General features: G+C 37.6%; 1 long non-coding RNA gene across 3 annotated transcripts in view; it reads left to right on the top strand.

Moving 5' to 3' along the window:
• The window catches only part of LOC110211261 (uncharacterized), a 92,638-nt gene that overhangs the window by 43,326 nt on the left and 24,986 nt on the right, over positions 1-24,326 (top strand). For 2 of the 3 annotated variants that reach the window (XR_002325330.2, XR_013485800.1), the window contains exon 2: positions 12,078-12,154. This is a non-coding gene — a long non-coding RNA (uncharacterized LOC110211261). Of the gene's footprint in view, positions 1-41; positions 141-12,077; positions 12,155-24,326 lie in introns of all 3 variants that reach the window. The other variant, XR_002325331.2, reaches the window with a different exon arrangement.

Here is a 24,326-nt window from a genome sequence, read left to right as displayed (position 1 = left end):
CTAACCATATTGCATTTTTCTTATTCTTTTCTCAATTTCAGATCTGTGTTTGAGACTCAAGTCCCGTGTATCCATGCCAAGGAAAACTGATCTCTGACATGGTTCCCATGTTTATTGCCGCCTTTTGGCCAAAGCTACAGGTCTGTCAGGATTTCCAGTCTTCTCCAGGCTGACATGGACCATTCTTTCCATGGCTTTCCATGTCCCATTCTCATCCACTCATTCAAAAACCATTTACTGATTATTTATTTTATGTGAGATTTGCTTTTTGTTACTGAATAACCTCATTTTAATTTATTTTTTGTACAAAAGAGAACTCATTATTCCCCCCCCCAAAAAAAAAAAACGCTTCTCTTCTAAACGTCTCTTTCTGTCAGGGATACTTCTATCCTTAGAGTTACTGGGTGCACAAACTCAGAGTCATCCTCAAGTCTTCCGTCTATCTCACTCCCAGCCCCACCCCTATTCAATCAATTGTCATCACTTCTGTCTCCACAGCATCCCTTACATATGTCCCCTTTTATAGTCCATGTACTCATCATTTCTTGCCTGCACTATTGCAACAATCTTCTAATTGCTCTCTCTGCCTTTGATTGTTCCCTTCTCCAATTCATTTTCCACAAAGCTTTAAAAGTGACATTCCTGAACATGATTGGCAAGTCTGTGGTATGGGTGTACTCGGCATAGCTCATTTACTCAGCCAACTCAAAAAAGCAAGTTTTCCATTTATTTGAATACCCTTGGATTTCATCAGACTCTTAGTTTCTGTATCTGCCAGGCACATTCATTCATATGTAAAATGGAAGGGAGAGACTAGATGATCTCTAAGGTTCCTTCCTGGTCTAAATCCTATGTTTTCGTGATCCTATGAGGGGTGGGAGATTATCCTCAGAGTTCCTTTAATTTTAATATCTCAGATTACTAGTGATTTTGAATAACTTTGACAATTTCAGATTGGCTTTTGATAGTTTGAATCTCTACTTCTGAAAACTCTATCCATATCATTTGTTGTATCTACCACCCAATCGTGTTAAATTACCTTTTTTTTTTTTTAATTAGAACTAGGTGGCTTTAACTTGTTTGCTTAAACCAAAAGGATTCCAATTTCTACCATCTTGCTCTTGCAACCTCCTTTCTTCTCCAGTCCAGATCCAAATACCTTTATTGCTTTTTAACTGTTGACATTTTTTTCTTTCTCCTTCTCAGTCTATGGAGAAGTATACCCAGCTTTGTGAATATTTTATATAGCATACATGCTGGTTTATTTTGCTTTTGGCTTCTAATAACTGTGCTTTTCTTTCATATTTTATCCTTGATTAATAGTCCTTTAATATTTGAAATTATATTCCTTGAAGAGTAAATTCTTCCCTCATGTCTGATTGAAAAATTCTTTATTTAGAGTTGAAGCTCTGGAACTTGATGATTAGATTTCTTGATGATTTAAATATGGAATCCATCTCTGACAATGCTTTATGGATTGTCTCAAACTGTATATTGTTCTCTTTTTCCAGTACTTCTGGAAAGATTTCTTAGATGATTTCCTAAAATGTAGTATTTGTACTGTTTATTTCATCATTTCCCCCTCTGGAATACTAACTATTCTCAGACTGTCTAACTGATCTCTGTTTTCAAAGCCCACAGCTTTAATTTGTGGAGACTGGTAGTATTCTTCCAATTTCTCTAGAATTTTTTAAAAGTGTGATTCATATATTTGCCGTTACTTCTCTGTATTTTTGTGTTGAGTATGTTATTTTCTTCTTTCAGAGCTTCCACTGATTTCATAATATTATACTCTTCCTGAAGAGAAAATTAAGAATTCCTTGATGGATCTGTTGTGCGACTGAATTTTAATTACGTAAGAAAGAATAGTATTTGAACCTTCAACAAATGGTAAAGATGGCATCTCATGGGAAGATCAGGAATAAGAGAATGACAACAAAAATCAAGACAAAGAATAGTTGTGATAAAAATGAATGAAAATTGAATCAGAATATGTTTTTTATTTATTAATATATTTATTTGTAGGTTTTTTAACATTCACTTTCACAAGATTTTGGGTTCCAAATTTTCTCTCCATCTTATCCCTCCCCCCACCCCAAGACGGCATGCATTCTGAATACCCATTCCTCTAATCTGCCCTCCCTTCTATCTCCCTGCCCCTTTTCTTATCCCCTTCCCCTTCTGTTTTCCTATGGGGCAGGATAGATTTCTTTCTTTCTTTTTTTTTTTTTAGGCAATGGGGTTAAGTGACTTGCCCAGGGTCACATAGCTAGTAAGTGTTATGTGTCTGAGGCTGGATTTGAACTCAGGTCCTTCTAAATCCAGGGCCAGTACTCTATTCACTGCGCCACCTAGCTGCCCCGGGATAGATTTCTATACCCCATTGCGTGTATATCTTATTTCCCAGTTGCATGTGAAAACAATTTTTTTTTTTTAGGCAATTGGGGTTAAGTGACTTGCCCAGGGTCACACAGCTAGTAAGTGTGTCAAGTGTTTGGTCTAAGGCCGGTTTTGAACTCAGGTACTCCTGACTTTAGGGCCGGTGCTCTATCTACTGCACCAGCTAGCTGCCCTGAAAACAATTTTTAACATTTGTTTTTAAAACTTTGGTTTCCAAATTTTCTCCCTTCTTCCCTGCCCACCCAACCTCATTGAGATGGCAAGCAACTCGATACAGGTTATACATGTATAGTCATATAAAACACTTCCATAGTAGTCATGTTGTAGAAAACTAACTATATTTCCCTTCATCTTATCCTGCCCCCCTTTAATTCTATTCTCTCTTTTGACCCTGTCCCTCCTCAAAAGTGTTTGCTTCTGATTACCCTTCCCCCAGTGTGCCCTCCCCTCTATCATTCCCCCACTCTCTTATCCCCTTCCTGTCTATTTTCCTGTAGGGTAAGGTGGATTTCCATACCCAATTGAGTATGTGTGGTATTCCCTCCTTAAGCCAAATCCAATGAGAATATGATTCACTCATTCCCTCTTACCTTCCCCCACTTCCCCTCCACTGTAAAAGCCTTTTCTTGTCTGTTTTATGTGAGATAATTTACCTTATTCTACTTCTCCCTTTCTCCTTCCCAGTATAATCCTCTCTCACCCCTTAATTTTATTCTCCAGATATCACCTCATCTTTAACTTACCCTGTGCTATCTATCTATCTATCTATCTATCTATCTATCTATCTATCTATCTATCTATCTATGTTTTTTCCCCTCCAACTACCCTATTACTGACAAAGGTCTCATGAGTTACAAATATCATCTTTCCATGTAGGAATGCAAACAGTTCAATCTTAATAAGTCCCTTATAATTTCTCTTTCCTGTTTACCTCTTCATGCTTCTCTTGAGTCTTGTATTTGAAAGTCAGATTTTCTATTCAGCTCTGGTCTTTTCACTATGAATGCTCTATTTCACTGAATATCCTCTATTTCACTGAAAGTACTCTATTTCACTGAATATCCATTTTTTCCCCTGAGGATTATACTCAGTTTTGCTGGGTAGGTGATTCTTGGTTGTAATCCTATCTCCTTTGCCCTCTGGAATATTATATTCCAAGCCTTGTGGTCCCTTAATGTAGAAGCTGCTAAATCTTGTGTTATCCTGATTGTGTTTCCACAGTACTTGAATTGTTTCTTTCTGGCAGCTTGTAATATTTTCTTCTTGACCTGGGAACTCTGGAATTTGGCTAGAGTATTCCTAGTGGTTTTCCTTTGGGGATCTCTTTCAGAAGGTGATTGGTGGATTCTTTCAATTTCTATTTTGCCCTCTGATTCTAAAATATCAGGGCAGTTTTCCTTGATAATTTCTTAAAAGATGATGTCTAGGATCTTTTTTGATCATGGCTTTCAGATAGTCCAATAATTTTTACATCATCTCTCCTGGATCTATTTTCCAGGTCAGTTGTTTTTCCAGTGAGATATTTCACACTATCTTCTATTTTTTCATTTTTTTGGTTTTGTTTTATAATGTCTTGATTTCTCCTAAAATCACTAGCTTCCATTTGCTCCATTCTAATTTTTGAGGAAGTATTTTCTTCAGTGAGCTTTTGGACTCCCTTTTCTATTTGGCCAGTTTTGCTTTTTAGGGTATTCTTCTCCTCATTGGCTTTTTGGACCTCTTTTGCCATTTGGGTTAGGCTAATTTTTAAGGTGTTAATTTCTTCAGTGATTTTTTGGGTCCCCTTTAGCAAGCTATTGACTTGTTTTTCATGATTTTCTTGTATCACTCTCATTTCTCTTCCCAGTTTTTCCTCTACTTCTCTTACTTGCTTCTCAAAATCCTTTTTGAGCTCTTCCATGGCCTGGGACTAATTCATATTTTTCTTGGAGGCTTTGGATGTAGGAGCTTTGACTTTGTCTTCTTCTGATGTTTTGATCTTCCTTGTCACCAAAGTAAGATTCTATAGTCTGAGTTTTTTCACCCTGCTGTTTGCTCATGATCCCAGCCAATTACTTGACTATTAAACTCTTTGTTAAGGTAGGGGTCTATTTCCAGTGTGGAGAATGTACTATCCCGATTTTCAGGGATTTTGTGCAGCTGTTTTTGGAGATACTTCTAGGGACCTGTAAGTTTTCAGTTCTTCCAAGGTGGTATGATCAAGGGCGAGGTATTTACTCTTTTCCTGGCCTGTACTCTGGTCTGTGAGTGACCATAAGCACTATTTTCTGCCTTGGAACTGTGAGGAGGATTTTCCCTCTATCGCCACCACAAGCTCCACCATGCCAGCACTCCTCCTTGCCCCAGGACTGCCATTCAGAACTGTGACCCAGATCCAAGCACAGGTAAAGCAAGAGAATCCTGCCTCAGCACCAGCAAAGAAATCCCTGCAATCCCCCTCTGATCAGCCACTGGATTCACCCTCTGTCTGTGGGCCAAGAGCTCTGGAAACAGCTGCCCCACGAGGGCTGCACCAGGATTGGGGCAGGGACCAATCTTTTCTCTCATCACAGTCACCAACCTTTCCTACAAACCTCCTAAGTTGTCTTTGGTGTTTGTGGGTTGAGAATTCTGGAAGCCGCCACAGCTGCCCGCGATTCAGTCCTCTGAGGACTGCTCCAGGTTCGCTGCGGGGTGGTCTTTGCCTGTGTGCCCACGCAGATCTGTGCTCCTATCCCAGCCTGGCGCAACAGGGCTTTCCAATCAACCATCCAGGTTGCCTCGGGCTGGAAATTTGTTTCACTCTGTCTTTTTGTGGGTTCTGCTGCTCTAGAATTTGTTTGGAGCCATTTTTACAGGTATTTGGAGGGCTTTGAGGGGAGAGCTGAAGCAAGTCACTGCGTTCACTCCACAGAATATGTTTTAAACATTCCTCAGTGTTCTCTCTCTCTCTCTCTCTCTCTCTCTCTCTCTCTCTCTCTGTATATATATATAGGTAACCTAAATATATGTAGTAATTTTGTATGATTAATTTCTATTATATATCACTATATAATCCGTGCACTTAGGCCAGTGCCTCATACATGGTAGATACTTAATGTTTGTTGCCTTGGGGGAAAAAAAGTCCCTCATCTTCTAAGCCATTGAGTCTCCTATGTTTCAGAATTTTACTTTGCAAGTTCTAATTTCCCTCTTCAACTTTCTTTAAAACTCTTATTAAGTTTCTCGCCCACATTGGGGGATGTTATTATGCAATTCTCGTTTCTGGGAGTTTCATTGTTTTGGTAATATTTTTTTTCCCTTGAAGAGTTCTCCTCCCTTTCTCTTACCCCATAGTACTTGCTCATTATAGTAGGGGCTGTCTTTTATTTTCTAATTTAGGATACAGGCTGTCTTCTGGTTTTTCTGTGAAGTTTCTTTGTAAGGATATTTTTCTTCCCATTTTATTGTTCTTTAACTTTATTTGGCACATTTCTTGTTGTCTTAAAGGGTCTAAACATGAATACTTATGTGTCTTATTAGAAGTTTCCCGTGAGAATGATCTATGTGCACATTAAAAGTATCTTTAATGAAAACTTGAGATAATAAGTAGACTCTGCAGATTTTCCATAATAGAGTCTATAAAAACACAAATTAACTTAGAAGTATAGTGAATATATACATCTACTATATTCATTGACTACCAAAAAAGGGGGAAAAAGATTATCTTGGGTGAAAAAATCTCAGTGTTGGAGTATTTCTAAACAGTGTATTTCCCATGCATATGTTAAGTTCATACAATATTTCAACACATTTGTTAAGCATCTACTATGTTGAAAGCATTATGCTAAGTGCTGAGATTTTGGATAAGACATTGTCTCTATCTTTATTTATTTATAGCCTAGGATAGGACACAAACACAAATAGCTATGATATGTAACAAAACAAAGTGTTATAGAAGGTCTGGGGAGAAAGGTTGTTATTAGCCAAAGCAGTTCAGTGAAGGCTTAATGGAGTAGCCCCCCTATGAGTTTCACATGATAACAAGTAGACGTTTAATAGGTAAAGTGGGAATGAAGGAAATCCTAGGTGATGGGAATGGTGAGAGCCAAGCTACAGAGGTAGGAGGGTATGTAGTGTATCCAGTGCCCAGAAAAGTAGACCAGTGTGGGTAGAACAAAAGTAGATGGAGGGTAATTGGGAACTAAGCCTGGAACTCATTTTGGAAGTTTTGTGTTCATTTCTAAGTTTGTTAATATCCCCCTTAGCAAGTGATCAGGAGAAAAAAGAGGGAGTAATTCAAATCAGTCCATTTTATTACTTGTTAGAATTTCTGATAAGATTTTTATGACTCTATAGGTTGAAGCTAGCTTAAATGAACTTATCTGTCATTTTCATTTGTCTGTGTCTCTCAAAGTAATGGAGAGTATCTGTTAAAAAAAAAAAATGAAAAGCAAAGGCCCATTTGAAAACTTAGATTGCCCTCTTCCAGAATGTAGGCTGGTTAGTCAACAACTTAGTCATGAAAATTAATTAAATTAAATTTAAGTATGCATAAAACACAGTCTAAGACATTCAACTTAGATATAAACTATTTTTCATTGTGTAACTGAAGGGCATCCATTTTTATAGCTGTATTATCTTCATGTTACTTTTTTCCAAAAAATTTTAAAACATTGCAAAGAAAAATTGTTAATATGTGGTATCTTGGTAACTTAAAATCACATATACTATTTTATCATAAGGATGTGTTAACATAAAGAAATAAAAGTGTTCCTCCTTCAGCTTTCACTTAAAAATAAATGCTTGTGCATTTACTCTTCTGAAAGTTGAAATCAAACATATCAACGCTGATTTTTCTAGTCCCCAATGAAGCAAAACTCTATTAAAATCATTGGAAATAAATCAATCTAGATAAAAGAAAAGTTCTTATTTTTTCAGAGACTGTCCAATTAACTGCAGAAGGTATAACAGCAGTAGCATGATAGCTCTATCCAGGATACTGAAAATGTAATTTTATTTCTATTAGATTATGGAAAAGGACTCTTCTTTTCCTTAACCTTTTCAGGAAGACTGAAAACAGAACCATATCTCCAAGATCCACAATTTCATCATTGTGAATGCGTCTTCCACCCATGCACATTACCATCGATCTGCACCTTAGTAGATGATCTGCCAAAAACTTAGCGGAGAAAACATTCAAGACTCAGGTCTAGTTTATTCCCAATATATTTTTTGAAATAGGTAAAAAAATTAACTATAATTTTTTAAAAATTACCCTCTAAATTTATAGATTGCCATAATATTGGGATGAACTCTTTTTTTTTTCTGCTTAGTAGTCTGATCCTCAAAAAGCATACTGAATATTTCTGAATTAATTTACTTTATATCTCTGGGTCAGAGGATTTTCACAGTTTAGTGACTTTGGGGGCATAGGTTTTAAACTACTGAATGGCAGAACTATTTCACAGGTGCACCAACAATGTATTACTATACCTGTTTACTGTGGCCCCTCCCACTATTTGTCATTTTCTTGTCACTTTGACAATCTGATAGGTATGAAGTATAGCCTCAGAGTGCTTCAAGTTACATTTCTCTAATTAGAGAATTCTCTAATTTTCCAAAGTTTGGAACTTTTTTGTTTAACATGGCTATTGATAGCTTGGATTTCCTCCCTTGAGAACTTGCCATTCATATCCATTTATAAATTTATAAATTGGGGAATGGCTCTTATTCTTGTAAATTTGAATCAGTTACTGATGTATCTTGCAACTGAGACCTTTATCTAAAAAAATTTACACTGTAAATTATTGAGTAAGTTAGCAATATCTGTATTTGCCTTATGGAACAGCAGGTTTTACTTCCACTTATCACACAATGTATAAGATGCTTCAGCCAAAACTTGCATTTTCCTAACTGAAGAAATGAACATTTCATTTCATATCTGCAGTCCTGCCACTTTCATTATTCCTTTCTTCTGAGCTCTTCCAATATTTTCACCCTTTTTTTATAATCCCCTCTACTTTCTTTCAATTCTCTGACTACATTTCGCTTCTTGCTTCTAAGTTCCTATTCAGTTCAGGCATTAGGTTATATCTCTGTCAATAGATGACTTTTTGTTGTAGTTCAGGAAATAAAAAGCAACTTGTAATCCTTATAAGGCAGACTGGAATAACTTATTTTAGGTCCCACATACAACTTCTCCTTGTCAGCTACTCTGATGAAGTTGCATATTAAAAGTGAATCTTTATTTTTCCTCTTTTCAACATATGGTTTTGAAAATAAACCATAACTTGGAGCTTCATCTTTCTGCTACTATAGCCTTGAGAGGTACATTCCTCATCATCACTGGGGATTTGTTTAGTATTGATACCCTCAATGACTATGTTGAGGGTTGTGACTTAACTTGTTATATGCTTCATACCAAACAGAAAAGAATAGAAATACAAGGGTATGAGGCTTATAAAGGTCTAGCAAGCTTAAAAAAAGAGATATTTATAAAGGAGTTATTTGATTCTGTCTATTTAAACACAGCAAGAAATTTCAATTTCTAATTGTGCCCTCATATACTGCTCAGAAGCTGAAAAGTATCAAGCTTATTTATAATAAACCATCTTCATTTTCACCTTTTATGTAATGAGAGAAGAAAGCAAATGCAAATCTAGAAAACAGTTTGTTCTGACTTCTACTAATCATTCTGCCAAATATTTTTTTCTTCAAAATACAAATAAAAATTTTTAAAGTACAATTTTTTTAAAAGTTCTTTTTAATTTATTTCTATTGCCAGTAGTTTTTATTTCTACTTTATTCTTGCTTTTTTTCCCTTCTTATTCTAGGGGCAATAGTTGACATTAGACATTAAAACACCTTCAAGAGGCATATAGAAAGCTATCTGTCCTCAATATTTTAGACATCTGTGTGCTTGGAGGCAGGGTCTTGGATCAGATGATTTATCAAGGCTTCTTCCAGTTTTATTGTTCTATGATTCTATAATAGCACACTAGAATAGACTAAAATTTGTTTAAATTTAATGTATTATCATTTTTTGCTTTCCAGTGCATAGAAACCTTAAAGGGCCTACAGCTAGGAAGTGGAAAACTAACTAGTACACACAGAATGTGCTGAAAGCAAGCAGGGCATGGTGCCTGCTTAAAAAAAAATGTAGACATCGCTCATCCATGTTATTTATGAAATTTTCCCTTGGGGAAAGTTACCTTTGTGGTCTTACAAGCAGTAAGTACATTTCCCCAGTCAGTCACACAAAGTTCAATCCCTTGAAGTTCCCTTGAAATATTTCCACATTATGGTTAAGCACTGTGAATTTTGAATGCCTTCCAGGATTCCTTGAATCAAATCTAAACTTCTAGATTTGCAGATTTCAGCTTGACAGGGCCAACTCCGTTCCCTGCCATGAGGCAATATGAAAAGCTTAACAGTGTTGGGTACAATAGGTTTCACCTCTAATTTTGGAACTGGGAAAATGTTCTTCCTTGACAAACTTGGATTTACTTTTGGACAATTCCATTGCACTTGGCAGCTTCTGAACCAGAAATAATAACATAAATTAGCTAAAAGTAGAAAAGAACTATTAACCTCATTCAAAACCATCTAAAAGTATGGGACAAGTTGGGGGAAAAAAGACACAAAAGACAAAAACTGTTGGGAAAGAGATTTTTTTTTCCTTAAAGCCTTAAAGCTCTATCATGGAAAGGAAAGAATCCTGGGCAAACATTTTAAGATTTCAAACTTTGTAAGAAATATGATGTTAAAAACCAACAGAATCTGACATCAAGAGATTGAGTTTTCTGTTTCTATCCCCCAACTCCTTGTCCCCCCAACCCACCTCTCCACCCCCATCCTGAACTCAGTTTTGGCATTGCCTCCGTGTTTAGACATCTTTGGGAAAAGATGCAAGGTTATTGTACAAGGGCTTGAGATTCTGAATATTAAGTAAGCAGATGACTACAATAGCTTGCCCAAATTCTTTTCTTTTTTTTATTTTTGGTCATTAATCAGACTACAGGAATAAAGCCCATCAAATTACTGTGGAGTCCAAGGCCTCTATGAAGAAAAACAAAAGAAAGCAACATTTAGTCTGAAAGAGAGAGAGAGAGAGAGAGAGAGAGAGAGAGAGAGAGAGAGAGAGAGAGAGAGAGAGAGAGAGAGAGAGAGAGAGAGAGAGAGAGAGAGAGAGAGAGAGAGAAATCCAAGGGAAGATTTAGATGCAGATATGGACTAGATAACCTTAAGAAATCCCTTTGCATCCTTTGATTATTTTTCTTTATGGTTTAGGTCTGTGCTTTCCTAGGTATAGGGAACTACCAGAGAAGGAAACTCCCTTCTACCAATGTATAGCACCCTCTATTCTATGACTTGCTGCCTTAGAGAGTTGCCTGCGACACTAACAGGTTAAGCTGATCGCACAGACAGTACGTATCAGAGGCTGGGTTCAAGGCTTGAACCCAGGTTGTCCTGACACAGAGGCCTGCTATACTACATTTTCTTTACTGACCATGTGTTATAAAGATTGTAGACGGATGGAGGCTAGAACATTAGAGCTGGTTCTCATTCTTTGAATCTGACCAGTTACCATTGGTGTGCGATTTGTGAGGAAAAGCCCATGTTCCATCTGACATGAGGATCCTGGCTGTGTCCAATTCTACACCATAGTTACTAGAGTGAATCTTCCATAATTCCTGCATGCCGGCCTCCCCCCAGCAGTAAGCCTTATGCAGCTCAGTCCTAGGTAGTGATGTCAATTTAATGCCTGGATTGAAGGTGTTATACTTCCACATTTCTGATACCCTTCAACAGTTATCTTGGGACTGTTGGCCCTGTTACCTGCAGGCAGTGTTCCTGTGAAATACTCCCAGGTTCTTTTTCTACTCTCACTTAATTAACAAGCCTATGTTAATAATAATGAAATGTTTTACCAAAGGCAGTCATCTGTATATGCTCCATACTTTCAGAGGCTTTAAGGACTTTTTTGTTTTTTAATGCTTGTCCAGATTTGGAATATTCATGGGAAATTTGAACTTGATAAAATTATTAGCAGAAAAGAGAGAGAAGCAAAAGAGGTAAATGCCTAGGAATTAGTTAAATTAGGGCTATGGAAAAGATGGAAAAGAAATGATGATGACACTGTAATTAATAATAATAATAATAATAATAATAATAATAGCTAGCATTAATAGAACCTTTAAAGTTTACAAAGCAGTTTTTATGTATTATTCAATCCTCACCAAGTACTTGAGCTATTATTATCCCCACATTCCAGAAAAGGAAACTGAGGCAGGTTAAATGATTTGCCCAGGGTCACACAGCTAATACATGTCTGAGGCAGGACTTCAACTCTCGTCTTCCTGATTCTGATTCCAGCATGTGCACTCTATGCCATTAATTGCATCCCTAGGCAGCAACTGAAAGGTGTTGTGATTTTTGCACCTTCTTTTCCTTCCCCTATGATGTCAATGGGATAGTGCAGCATAGTGGAGGGAGCACTAGCCCAGGAGATTGCAGACCTGAATTATTATCCCAGCTATGCTGCCAATTTGCTGTGCGACCTTGGGCAAGTCCTTTAACCAGCCTTGGCCTCAGCTTAATCATCTGTAAAATGTAGGTTTGTAAATATTCAACAAATATTTTTTTTTGTCAAATTGCATTAAGGTCCTTTCCAGCTGTAAAATTCTGTAACTCTAGTCTGTGGTCTTTCTCCTTAGGCCTGGAATTAATCTGGTAAATCCAGGAAAACATCTGGTTCCACAAAGATATACGGACTACAGTGTAAGAGCCAAAGGTAACCCATCATCTTTCTTAATCCATTTTGTCAGAGACAGGCGGTGTGTGTGCTTCTCCCCCCTGCTCCCAGGACTGCCTGTCCCTTTCAGCCAATCAAGCATCAGGAGGTTGGAAGACATGAAAGATGGATGTCTTCTTTAGTCTGATCCTTGCTCTCTATTCCCAGCATATCTTCATTATTCCCATTCTTCCCAGCTGTTATCCTCTAGCATATTCCCTATCCAATATGCAAGCAGAACAAATGGAAAGTAGAGGGAGACCATCAAGATGATTGGGGGGGGGTGGCCAGGATTTATGACTACCCAATAGTTTTCCAAATCCTTAATGACCAAAGTCATAACATTGGCTGAGTCCATCTCTGGAAAATGTGATCCAGAAAACAGTGCAACCCCAATAGGTAGATAGGTATAGAATTAAAAGGGACCTCCTTTGTCTCATTCTAGACTTCAAATCCCCTTTTTTTTCAGTTTGTTGTTGGCTCTTAGACCATTCAATGATTATTTATTTAATTTCTCCCATGCAGGACAGTATGTTAAGGTTTTTTAAGGAGAAATTATTTTTGGAATGCATTTAGTGCACTCTACTTAAAATTCATGTTAGAACAACTATTTTAAGTACAATGAAGTACCGTTTTAAATAATTTCATTTTTTTAGTGATGGATAACTACTCTAAATTTACATACCAGCTATGTAAATGGATTGAAGTGATTTTTCATTTTCCTGCATATAAGAATGGTGAATAAGATGAGGTATCTATATTCAATGGGCTTACATTATTTTCAGTTGAAAGGAAAACTTAACCTTGGCCCTTGCTAGGGAGTCATCTGTGGCATTCTAATGGTGAGGGTCAGTCTCTGAGGAGCCTGTACAGAAGGACATAGAAGGTGTATATTACCCTCCTATGATGAAATATGAATCTATTTAGCCTGGGGAGAAGAAGGCTGAGGAGGAGCTACCTTAGGTCTATGATGGGTTAGTAAACCAAGGACAACAATCTGATGCTCTCCATCTTCAAAAGGATGGAGGCCACAACTGCAGTAAAAGGAGGGATTTAGATTAGAGGAACTCTGTGCTGTGGTCAGTGAGCATTTGAGCATGAATTCACCATCTTTAGTGCTGCTCTGCCGTGTGTCTACATGAAGATTCTCAATTAGCCTCTACATTTTTAGGGTATTGCTATGCTCTTTCTTCTGTTTTTGTACCTAGCTGTAACTCCTGCTCGGAAGTTCTTATCCTAACTCCTACTTTGCTTGATGAGTTGTATCCCCAGGATGTGGCTACTCTATCCCTTCAGGGGTTTACGGGGAGGCCAGAATTCTTGGGAGCTTATCTTTCTTGTTCTTTAAGTCATGAGCCCCCACCTTTCACTCCAGTTGGAATAACCTGAGATAAGCCACTTAATTTTTCTGGGCCTCATTTTCTTCATCTTTAAAATAAGGGAGTTGTACTTAATAATCTCTAAGATCCCTTCCAGCTCTAAAACCTGTAATCCTATGACCTAGTTCCTTTAGTCTAATGCAGAATATAGAACATTAGCAAAATGATAAAAATGCAAGATTAATCCTATCTTGTCTCAGGTAAATGCTTTAAAGGTATACAGGCTAAATTCATAGATTTTTTTGGCCACATTTCATCATGAGTCAGCTTCTGCTTCAATGAGAAATGTTTCATTGAATTTTATTTAAACCTATTATCTTGTAAAAATCCACAATTCTAACATATATGTGTGTATGTATGTACATATACATGTATATATATGATAGTCATGTTTTAATAGGTTTGGAGATAGTTTTCCTTGACAAAGGGAAAAGTTTTTTCATGGCAAAAGTTGAAACAGTTAACCAACAATTAGTAATAATTTAACTATTTTATTGTCATATTTAATTTTTTAAATAAAAATATTTTTCTTGATAGGGAAAAAGACACTTATCTAAGTGCCATCTTTGAGAGTTTATGATTTTGCATACCCTATTCATGATAATCATGTTTTTAGTTGCATCTACCTGCTTGCAGTTTGTAGAGATCACAGCTAGCAGAACACCACTTCTTGAGATATTTTTAGAAATAACCTCGTATGGAATGTATGGTATTTTGAGAGGAGTCCCTAACAAGGTCAATCTTATAAAAGATGATTTTAGGAGTATCCTTGAAAGATCTCCTTGCCCCAAAATGTCACTCCTACAGCATAGTATGAAATTCCACTAATTTATATACTTTGTGGTGAGGTTATATTTTTAGGAGTACTGTTATAAAATATCAATGCCCTGAGGAAAAGTAGCGTGTTCAACCATTACCTACATTTTCATCTTACTTTGAAATTGCCAGTAATTCATAGATTAGTCAACTGTCAAAGACCTGAGATAGTGTCACAAGATAAGCAAGTTTTGTTTTCTAAATTAAATTTTTTATCGATTGAAAAGTACTTTCCTGACTTCCAAAACCTCCCTCCCACCTTGAAAAAGGAAAAAAAGAAAAGCAAAATCTTTGTAACAGATATTCGTAGTAAAGCAAAATAAGCTCCCATGTTGGCCATGTCCAAAAAATATTCTTCATTTTGCATATTTAGTCCATCCCTTCTCTAATAGAAAATGGATAGTATTCATCACTGGTCATCTGGACTCACGGATGGTCATTACACTGATCAGAGTTCTTAAATTCTGTTAAGCAATTTGGAACTATGCCCCCAAAGTTACGAAACTGTGCGTGCCATTGGATTCAGCAGCACTGCTATGAGGCCTATAATCCAATGAGATCAAAGAAAAGAAAAGGTAGGGCAGCTAGGTGGTACAGTGGATAGAGTTCCAGCCTTGGAGTCAGGAGGATCTGAGTTCAAATCTGGCCTCAGACACTTGACAATAGCTGTGTGACCCTGAGCAAGTCACTTAACTCCTACTGCCTCACCAAAAAGCTAAAAAACAAAAATAGAAAAAAGAAAAGGTAGTATACGTAGGAGCAAGTTTTCAAAGGAGAAAAGGAGAAGAAAGGTCTAAAATATTGCAACACTGTCCAGTGTATGGTTTAAAGTAGAGAGATGAGATGGGTGGACAGAATGGTAGTTGGGAAGGAGGATAGGGAGAGGGTTCTGGTACTGAGGAGAAGAATGCAGAAAGGGGAGTCGGAAGGAACTAAAGATGAATTTTACCTTCTTTACTTACAGCTTTCTCTGAGGCCAATCCTGGTTGATATAACATAATGAAAGTGTTTTGTTTTGTTTAGACTTGTAATCCCTTTGGGTAAGGATTCCTGCTGTGGAGACTGACACAGAGCATCAGCTTTAGTGCTGAGATTTGTAGTCATTCGCCCCTGGTCACTCAGGAAGACTATGTCTGTGTTTGTACTCACATCTTCCTGATTCCAGTAGCACTCCCATTTCCACTACACTGCATTATCTCTCTTCATCTAAAAAAGATATGCTCCCCCATTCTTAAAAACAATCTGCTGACACTTCTGGCCCAACCACTAGCACATGACGTTGATGCCCAAGACCTTCATTTTCTGTTGCCACCCCTAAGTGTTCCTCCTTACAACTTCACTATTTAGGAGCACAGGTTTCTAGATATGGGGCTGAACAGAACTTCAGATCTCGTCTAGTCAACCTCCTCCAAAGCCCATGGATGTTAAATGACTTGTCCAAGGTCCAGGGGTAGTAAGCCACAGAGGTAGAATTTGAACCCAGGTCTTCAACTCCTCAGCCTGTGCTCTTTCACCTGTACAATACTGTGTCCAGTCATATAGTTTTATCTGTGGCACTGCCGTTCATTCACCTTGTCTCCCATTTTCAAAACCTTAGGATTGTATTAAAAATCTCTCTCCTTTATTTCTCTTATCATTACTTACCAAAGTCCTACCAATTCCTCTTCCTCAGCATCTCTTACATCACATGGCAAAGTAGAAATAAGCACTAGATTTAGAGCCAGGGGATGTGGCTTTGAATCCTGGCTGTGACACTTAATGACCTTGGGCAAGTCACTTCATCTCTATAGGCCTCAGTTTCCTCAAATGTAAAGATTTGGCAATGACCTCTAAGAACCCTTCCAGCTACAAATTTATGAGCCTATGATCTTCTTTTTTTCCACTGCCACTATCCTAACATGATCTCTCATTAATAGCCACCTGGACTATTTTAATAATCTCCTTACTAGTTCTTCCTACTGTTGACTCTTATCCATGCATAATCTATAATTATAAAACTTCTCAAATAACCTTTCTTACGCATGAGTCTGGCCAGGCCACTTCTGTGCTCAAAATTATTCAATAGCTTTCTATTGTCTACCAACTCAAGTTTAAACACCTTTGGGTAGTTCTTTAGACCCTCCACAATTTGGTGCTAACCCACTATCCAGTCTTACACTGTTGTATTCCTTTCATACATCCCAACTTGGACTATTGTCTGTCCCTACAAATATGTCTTTTGCTCTGTCACTTTGCACATACCTTTGCACATGCTGTTCCCAGGGCTACAATGTCCTCTCTTCCACTTTTTGCCTACAAATTTCCTACCCAATCTTTAAAACACAACTGCTATTTAAAAACATATTGTTTTAAATGCCATCCCCTCCCTTAAGCTTTTCTTAATCTTAACCTCATCTTCATCTTCATCCTCCACCAGCTAGTTAGGACCTTTTCCTTTGGGCTTCATATACACTTCTTTTTGCAACTTCAATACATTACAACTTTAATAAATACAACTTTAATAAAATAACATAATAAATATAATAATAAACATAATAAAATAACAACTTTTAAATAAAATACAACTTTAATAGAGTAAAATGGTATATTTTGCTATATTATTGTCTTAACCTCCTACTAGGCAATAAGGTCCATTGAGGGCAGGGGCTGTCCTTTTTCCAAACACTGTTTCTACTCTACCACCTGGCATAGTACTCTGTACTTATTAGATGCTTACAAATGTGTATTGAATGAATGAATTCCAATGGGCCCACTGGAATAAATTAATTCCCATGGCCCTGCCCAAGTTTCCTCTGACTGATGCCAAAGCAGCCTCAGAAAGTGTTTCCCTGAAACTCAAAGCCTTTTTCCAGGTGGTAGTTTTGAGGAGAAGTAATCTTTCTTCCTCCTTCCACCCCCATATTCTCAGATCCTGCCTAATATTTAAAGTTGATGTGATTCATTTTCCCTTCTTTGTTATCCTTGGGCCTTTCTCAGGAATATTACTACTTTATAATAAATGACAAGTGTGAATATTTCATGGGAGCATGGGAAGATTTATATCAAGTATGGCAAAGCAAAGTAAGCCCAATCAAGAAAACAATGTACACAGTGACTGCAACAATTCAAACAAAAATAACGAAAAAACAAAACAATGTCATGTACTTATAATGACCAAGCTTGGACCTAGAGAAGAGTTATGGCTAACGCCTCATAACCTCAAAATAGTAAGAAATGGACCAAACAGCTTGAATGGATAACAATCAAAAAGAGAAGAAATTAAAGAAATACCAACAAGGATAATCTCACAGTAAAACTAATATAAAGACTAAAGAAATGAATAACCAAAAAAGGTACCCCAAGGTAAGGAACAAATGTGATGGTGTTAAAGAAAATAAGGATAACTCCTCACAAGTAAAAAGTGATACTTCAACAAATAAGCTGAAGAGAAAATTTTAAAAATTACAAGAAAATTCAAAATAGGAAACTTAGTAAAAAAACTGAAAGAAGTCTGGGACCTATAATAATGGAAGTCAGAATCTTCAGAGCACAACACACAAACAGCAGACAGCAGAAGAATTAACAGCTTAGAAAATAAGGTAGAAAATATTAATAAAAGAATGGACTCTTTGCGAAAGAGAACATCTGAGATGATGTAAAGATTCAGGATTGGAAGAGAAAACATCAGATCAAAATCAAAAGACCAACTCTAAAAGAATACTTGTGATCTCTATCATGACACTTGAAGACAGAGCTTGATGAGACAATCTGAAAATTATCCTCCCAGAATGAAACAAAGAAACTGAATAACATGTTCCAGGAAATCAGGTAAGAAAAATACCTATAAAGGCAAAGTTTAACTCCCTCCAAAATATTGTAGCAGAATTCCAGAACTTCAACATTAAAAGAGTCATTTTATAAGCATACATCATCAGCATGAAATGAAAGAGAAGGGAGAAACCACAGTGGCAGTACTTGATATCAGTAATGGGACTTAGATGGGACTTCATCAAAGAAACAAACAAATCAGTAATACATAGGCAATAGATCTTTATTAGAATATGTTTCAACTAAAATGAGGAAAGTTCAAGACTTAAAATGTAACACCCAGAAGTAGGAACAAAAAGAGAAGGATGTAATCAAAGTGATCTCTAGAGCCTTTAGGAGAGTCTGGTCTTTGGGTCAAGGCAAGAGGAAGGAAGGAGAACCAGTAACAGCTGTAACTGGCAGGTAGTTTCCTTTTATAGGAAGCTGAAATTGGTCGTCCTGAATTAAATACCTTTGGTAAGAATCTGACCTACAAAATCTACAAAGAATTGCTAAAATCACAAGCTGAAGAGCCATTCTCTAGTATATAAGTGGTGAAACACAAACCCTCAACAACCATATGAAAAATGCTCAAAATCCCTAATTATCAAAGATCTGCAAATTAAAATAATCCTGTCATTACCTAAAGCCATCAAAGTGGCAAAAATTATAAAAATTGGCTAAATTAAGGGTTGGAGAAGCTATTGGTAAGATAGGCACAAAAATTCCTTTTAAGTCCAACCATTCTGAAAGAACATAGGACTTTGAATCAAAGATTCCATGACTGAATTTATATCCCTGAGGAGGTTAATGATAGTCAAAGAAAGATCTAGCTGTACAAAACATTCACTGCAACATGATTTGTAATAACCAAAAATTGGAAATTATGTAGTCAACATTTGGAGAATACTAAGTCAGACATAAAACTCCAATAATCAATCAACACGCATTTAGTAAGCACCTAAACAATATACATACATATATAGACATATATAGACATACATGTATACACATATGTATATATACATATGTGTGTATGTGTATACACACATAGTGTAAATAAGAAATGAGTCCAGAGGGAAGGGATTAATGGGGGCAGACGGAAGGGGACTTGAAACAGAGAGAGGTGTGTGCCCACCAAAATTAAGTCAAATCTTTTTAATACCAGTATTCTCTCTGTGGTGCTATATGGCTGTTAAATCATGAAACACCAGGATCTCTGTAGAATCAAAATTGTGGTAAGGCTTACAGAGCTAAATTACTCCTGTCTTATGACACTCTTATGAGCCTAAAAACGGGTAACCAGCCCTATGCATTTTTAACTTGGAAGGAATTGGGTTACTGCTAGCTTCTTATGGTCTTAATTTTTCTCTATGCAAATAACTTTAATAAGAGCCATATGGAATGACTGTGGCCCTGTGAGCCTAAGCTCTTTAATGTCAGGTCTAATATTTATCAAGGACATTTGTTGAAATGATTTTCTGAGTCTTTGATTGGTCCTAGATTAAGCATACAGTAGCTATACAGCATTTGGTGAAATTTTGCTTTGCCAATAGGTGATTATTGTTAGTCATAAAGCTTGACAAAATATTATATGTTTATATACACTTCATTTATTCTCTTGAATTGCACTGCAGAAGGTCATTGGCTATAGCCAATTGCCATTAGCTATTTCTTTGTGTTTATCATTTTTATTTATTGTACTTAGTATGTATTTAGTGACCTCCAGAAGAAGTTCATTTTCTTGGCAGGCACATCTCCCCTTGGCTACAGAGGAGCCTATGTGTTTCCCTCGATCTTTCCAATAGATGGGAATGCAGCAGCAGCTGAATATATGAAAATAACCAGGAGCAAAACAGATACTTAATCCAGAAAAAAAAAAAACTAGAAATGAATTTGCAACAGCAGCATTAGTGTTGTTCTCTTTGACCCCTGACCATTCTGCAAGGATAAGTCCAAAGTTGGCTTCCCCATTTGTTACTGGTGCCTGGCAAAACATGAGCAGAATGAAACTTGTATGAGTCTTCTTGTGACTTCCCATTTTAAACAGATGAGAGAACTCTGGACATAAATTTTGTTCTGAGAACCACATGAGAAAATAATATCAGATTCTGAAGTATTTGAGCATGATGAGAGTAGACCCAAGACACTCTAATATTAATTCTTTCTTTCCTTCAGACCTATGACTTCATCCATTTGTGGAACTCCCAGTATGTGGAAACTCCTTGCAATGAAGCATATCAGCAGCTTCTCTAGCTTGTAGTCTTTGAGAGTTGCCTTGGGCACTGAGAGGTTAAATAGCCTGCTCATGGTCACATAGCTAGCATGTATCACACAGGACGTGAATTTAGGTCTTCCTGGGGCTTTGGCCGGCCCTCGAGCCTCTACTCTATATTGTCTCTCTATTTCATTTTTAATGAAATATAAATAAAGCTTCAGGACTTAAAAAAAGAATGACTATAGTGGGTGGATGATGTCAGTATTTACATTTCTACTAATACTTTCAAAGCAGGCATCGCTTCAAGTCAAGGAACCTCCGATTTCCACTGATCGGGAGGCGGGAGGCTGCTGAGGTACACAATGTCTTGAAGCGAGCATTCCAAAAAAAGTAAATGTCTCATTCTAGGGTGGGTTGTTCTTTCCTCAGCATTCCTAACTGACACAGCCCACGTTTATTTAGTTATATGTTCTGCTACCCCTTGAGACTCCTGGGCGGTCCCACCCCACAGCCTTAATTCTGCTCCATTGCCATGAAAGTCTTCCCATGAGTACTATTTAAAAAAAACAAAACAAAACAAAACAAGCAGGCTGCATTAGGACAAACAACAGCATCCTGATGGCCCAGAAACTTCATGCTTCTGGCTTAAAATGTAATGTTCCCATTCCTTCCGAGAGCAGAGCAAAGTGTGACTGGGCAGAGTGACCCTATAAGTGTTCCAAGTCTCACCAGGGCCCAGGCCTCATTTGTTTCATGTCAGTACTCATTCCTGGGGATTTTTTTTATTCCATCAAATTCTAAACCAAAAGCTACCTTTGAGATCAAAGAGATAGAATTGAACACTTCAGGCATTTCATCCGTGATTCAGAGATTTATTTATAAGATTGTTGCTTTTGGGACTCTAGAACTATTGCATTCAAGCAGCCTGAGTGAGTCATGTTTGTGGGAGATAATTACTACCAGAAAGTACAACTGACTTGTAGGCTTCTCTTTCAAATGTCCACTCACAATCTACAATTATGGCAAATGATAGGCTCTCTAAAGGATTCCAATGTTGTGTGGTTGTATAGATTTGATACATGTGCATTGAACAAGGCCTGAACATACTTTTGTCAGATCAGGGTATTAGGAAGTGAAGTGGTTTGCTTTATTAATACCTGTATGGATGTTTGGTAGCTGTGGAGTTGGAATGATGTTGTCCTGAGGTTTCCTTTCCATTACCAGTCAAGGACATGCCAGTAAGGACCTGGCTTAACCTATTAACCAATTGTTTAAATTCGGGAAAATGTTACACAGGTAACATTCATTCTTAAAACTCTGAACCTTGGATTCTGTTCCCAAATCTCCTTTTGCCCATAGATGCTGATCTAAGATCTTCACACACAGATGTACCCTTTAAATGCACTGGCCCTTAGCTTACTTTCCCGTGCTGTGATGCCAGCCTTCCCTGACTTAGTAGTTCAGTCTTTTCAAGGCTTGTTAAGTCAGGTCCAGCCTTACACATAGGCAGATTAGGTGGCTACTCATGCAGTAAGATTCACTGGGAAGAATCCCTTGCCCCCAAATACCTATTTACCCCCTCCCCTCCCTCAGTGGCTTTGCCTTAGAGTTTTAAAAATCTGTATGACACAAATACCAAATACTTCCCTCCCTCTAACAGGTGCCGTTAAGTTTTATCAGCAGCCTACACTTTAATGTTTTCCAAGGGGAGATTTTAGAGGGGAATAATTGAAGAGACTTTAAGGTACCTGAATCCTAGGATTGGGTATCTGCAGAGATGGAAATAATGCATAGCAAAGGGAAACTAGATTTTGATATAGACAAGTTTTGCTTACTTCATGATGATAATAGTGAAAGAACTACAAATCCCTTTTGATTTTATTGTCTAAAAGGTCTTTCCCTGTAGAGTAAGTAGTACAAGTATTATTATACCCATTTTAAAGATGAGGAAACTGAGGCTCAGAAAGGTTAGATGACTTGGTTAAAGTGTCCAAGGCAGGACAGTTTTGCCTCGGACCAATCCTGAATCGTCACTATGCTAACCCTATCCAAATTTAAGTCAGTAACACTGAAATATGTTTTAGCTTTCCCTAAGAGTTCCCTGTCTCTCTGTTCAAACATATGTAAGGGGTTTTTTGCTACCTTTCCACATAACCAGAGCTCCACAAGCTTCTTGATTCTGTTCCTAGAGTATTTGGTTTCCAGCATGGACTAGCCTTCTTTTGGCGTGGGGAGATGTTGCTTACATCTAATGACCCAGGATAAACCCCTGTGCACATTGCTAAGCCTTAGGGCAAGCCCCTTTGTTTTTCACTATATACCATTAAAGGAAATAATGTATGTAAAGTATTTTGTAAGACATTAAACTGAATATAAATATCCACTATTCTTATCCAAGTCAGTTAGAAACTCACATCCCTATCCCTAATTAATAGGGCCAGCTATATTGTAAAAACTGACCTCTGAGTTCTTTACTTTCCATATTTTTGTTAAGTGATCGATTGTATCCAATTGACTGCGCAGTCTCATCATTTCTAAATCAACCCCTTTTCTCTTGTTGATCCCCTTCTCTGCACTCACTAGATCCCTGCTTTTCCCCTGGACTACTGCAATGACATCGATTTTATCCCTTTGCTTCCAGGCTCCGGTTCTCCACGCAGCTGCCAAAGTGACATCCCTAAAACCAAGGTCCAGCCATGTTACTCTGCTCCTTAAAAAGCACTCTGCTTAGTTTCCTGCTGCATCTGGGACAATGCAAACTCCCTTATATGGCATCGAAAGCCCTTCACGATCTGGCCCATGCTGCCTTTTCAGGCTTTTACACCATATCACACAATCAACATTCCAGCAAGACTGGCCTCCTTGCTGTTCCTCATTCATGACATTCCATCTCCTGTCCTCCATGCCTGGAATGGGCTCCATCCATCCTCTCCTCTTCCTCTCTAGCTCCCTTCCAAGCCTTAGCTTAGGTGCCATCTTCTACATGAGACTTTTCTAGACCTCCATAGTGCTGGCCCGTCCACCTGAAAACTTACATCTTATTAATCTGTACATATTTTGTGTTGACTCATGTATGTGTAGGGGGGTGGGGGAGGGTGTGTTGTTTGCCCCAATAGTATTTAAGCCTTTGAGATCAGGATCTGTTTGGTTTATAACCCTTATGTCCTTAGCACCTAGTACAACACCCCGCACCTAGTAGGTGCCTTTAAATGCTTGTTGCTTGATTGTTATTACGCCCCGTTTAAACTCTGTGTACATGTTTAACAATTTAATAGTGATGACAACCTATTTGCTCATGTGTCTTGAACAGATGGATGTCTGTTCACAGTAAGCATGCGCCAAAGAATTTTAATGACTTCAGTGTGCCACGGTTACAAAGTCACTAGTGACGTCCGTATGGCTAGCTTTTAAGAATAAAGCTTATGTTCTCAATTGGTTCCAGCACTGTTATGTATACAAAGATGTAGTAATTTTATATCAGATAGAAATGTTAGACCTCTTGAAAGTCCATGTTCTGATTTTTTTGCCCCCCTCCAACACTAAGATTGCTAAGCATTTTTTTATTTCTGAGGGATAGTTCTTTGGAATCACCCTGCATGTGGCAAAAAATGTACTTCAGTCAGTTTTTGTAAACCTATGACTAGTGAGTGGATTTCTGAGCTGGTGTTTTGCCTTGAGAAATTGTTAGTCCAGGCACTCTGCACCGTATATCATTTCCCATTTGAAATCAGAGACAAATACCCTGAGCATTAAAGAACAGAAGGCCTTCTGGGATTTTCACATACTTTTCCAAATGGGGTAAATATTAGGCTACCACCTGTCAGATCTCTGTTGTTAATTTGCTTGGGAGAATTTACATGGAACCTACTGTTGCCCATAATCACAAGGGCTTCAGCTGTAGAGTGGAACCTGATTTTCCATGCCACAGGGGGATAATGTGCAACTTTTATTTTTCTAACTTTTCATGGAGAGA

The sequence above is a fragment of the Phascolarctos cinereus genome, unplaced genomic scaffold (assembly GCF_003287225.1).
Source record: "Phascolarctos cinereus isolate Bilbo 61053 unplaced genomic scaffold, phaCin_HiC Scaffold_1;HRSCAF=81, whole genome shotgun sequence".
Lineage (NCBI taxonomy): Eukaryota > Metazoa > Chordata > Mammalia > Diprotodontia > Phascolarctidae > Phascolarctos > Phascolarctos cinereus.
Note: the sequence above shows the minus strand (reverse complement) of the source record. Positions and strands in the feature narration are given on the sequence as shown.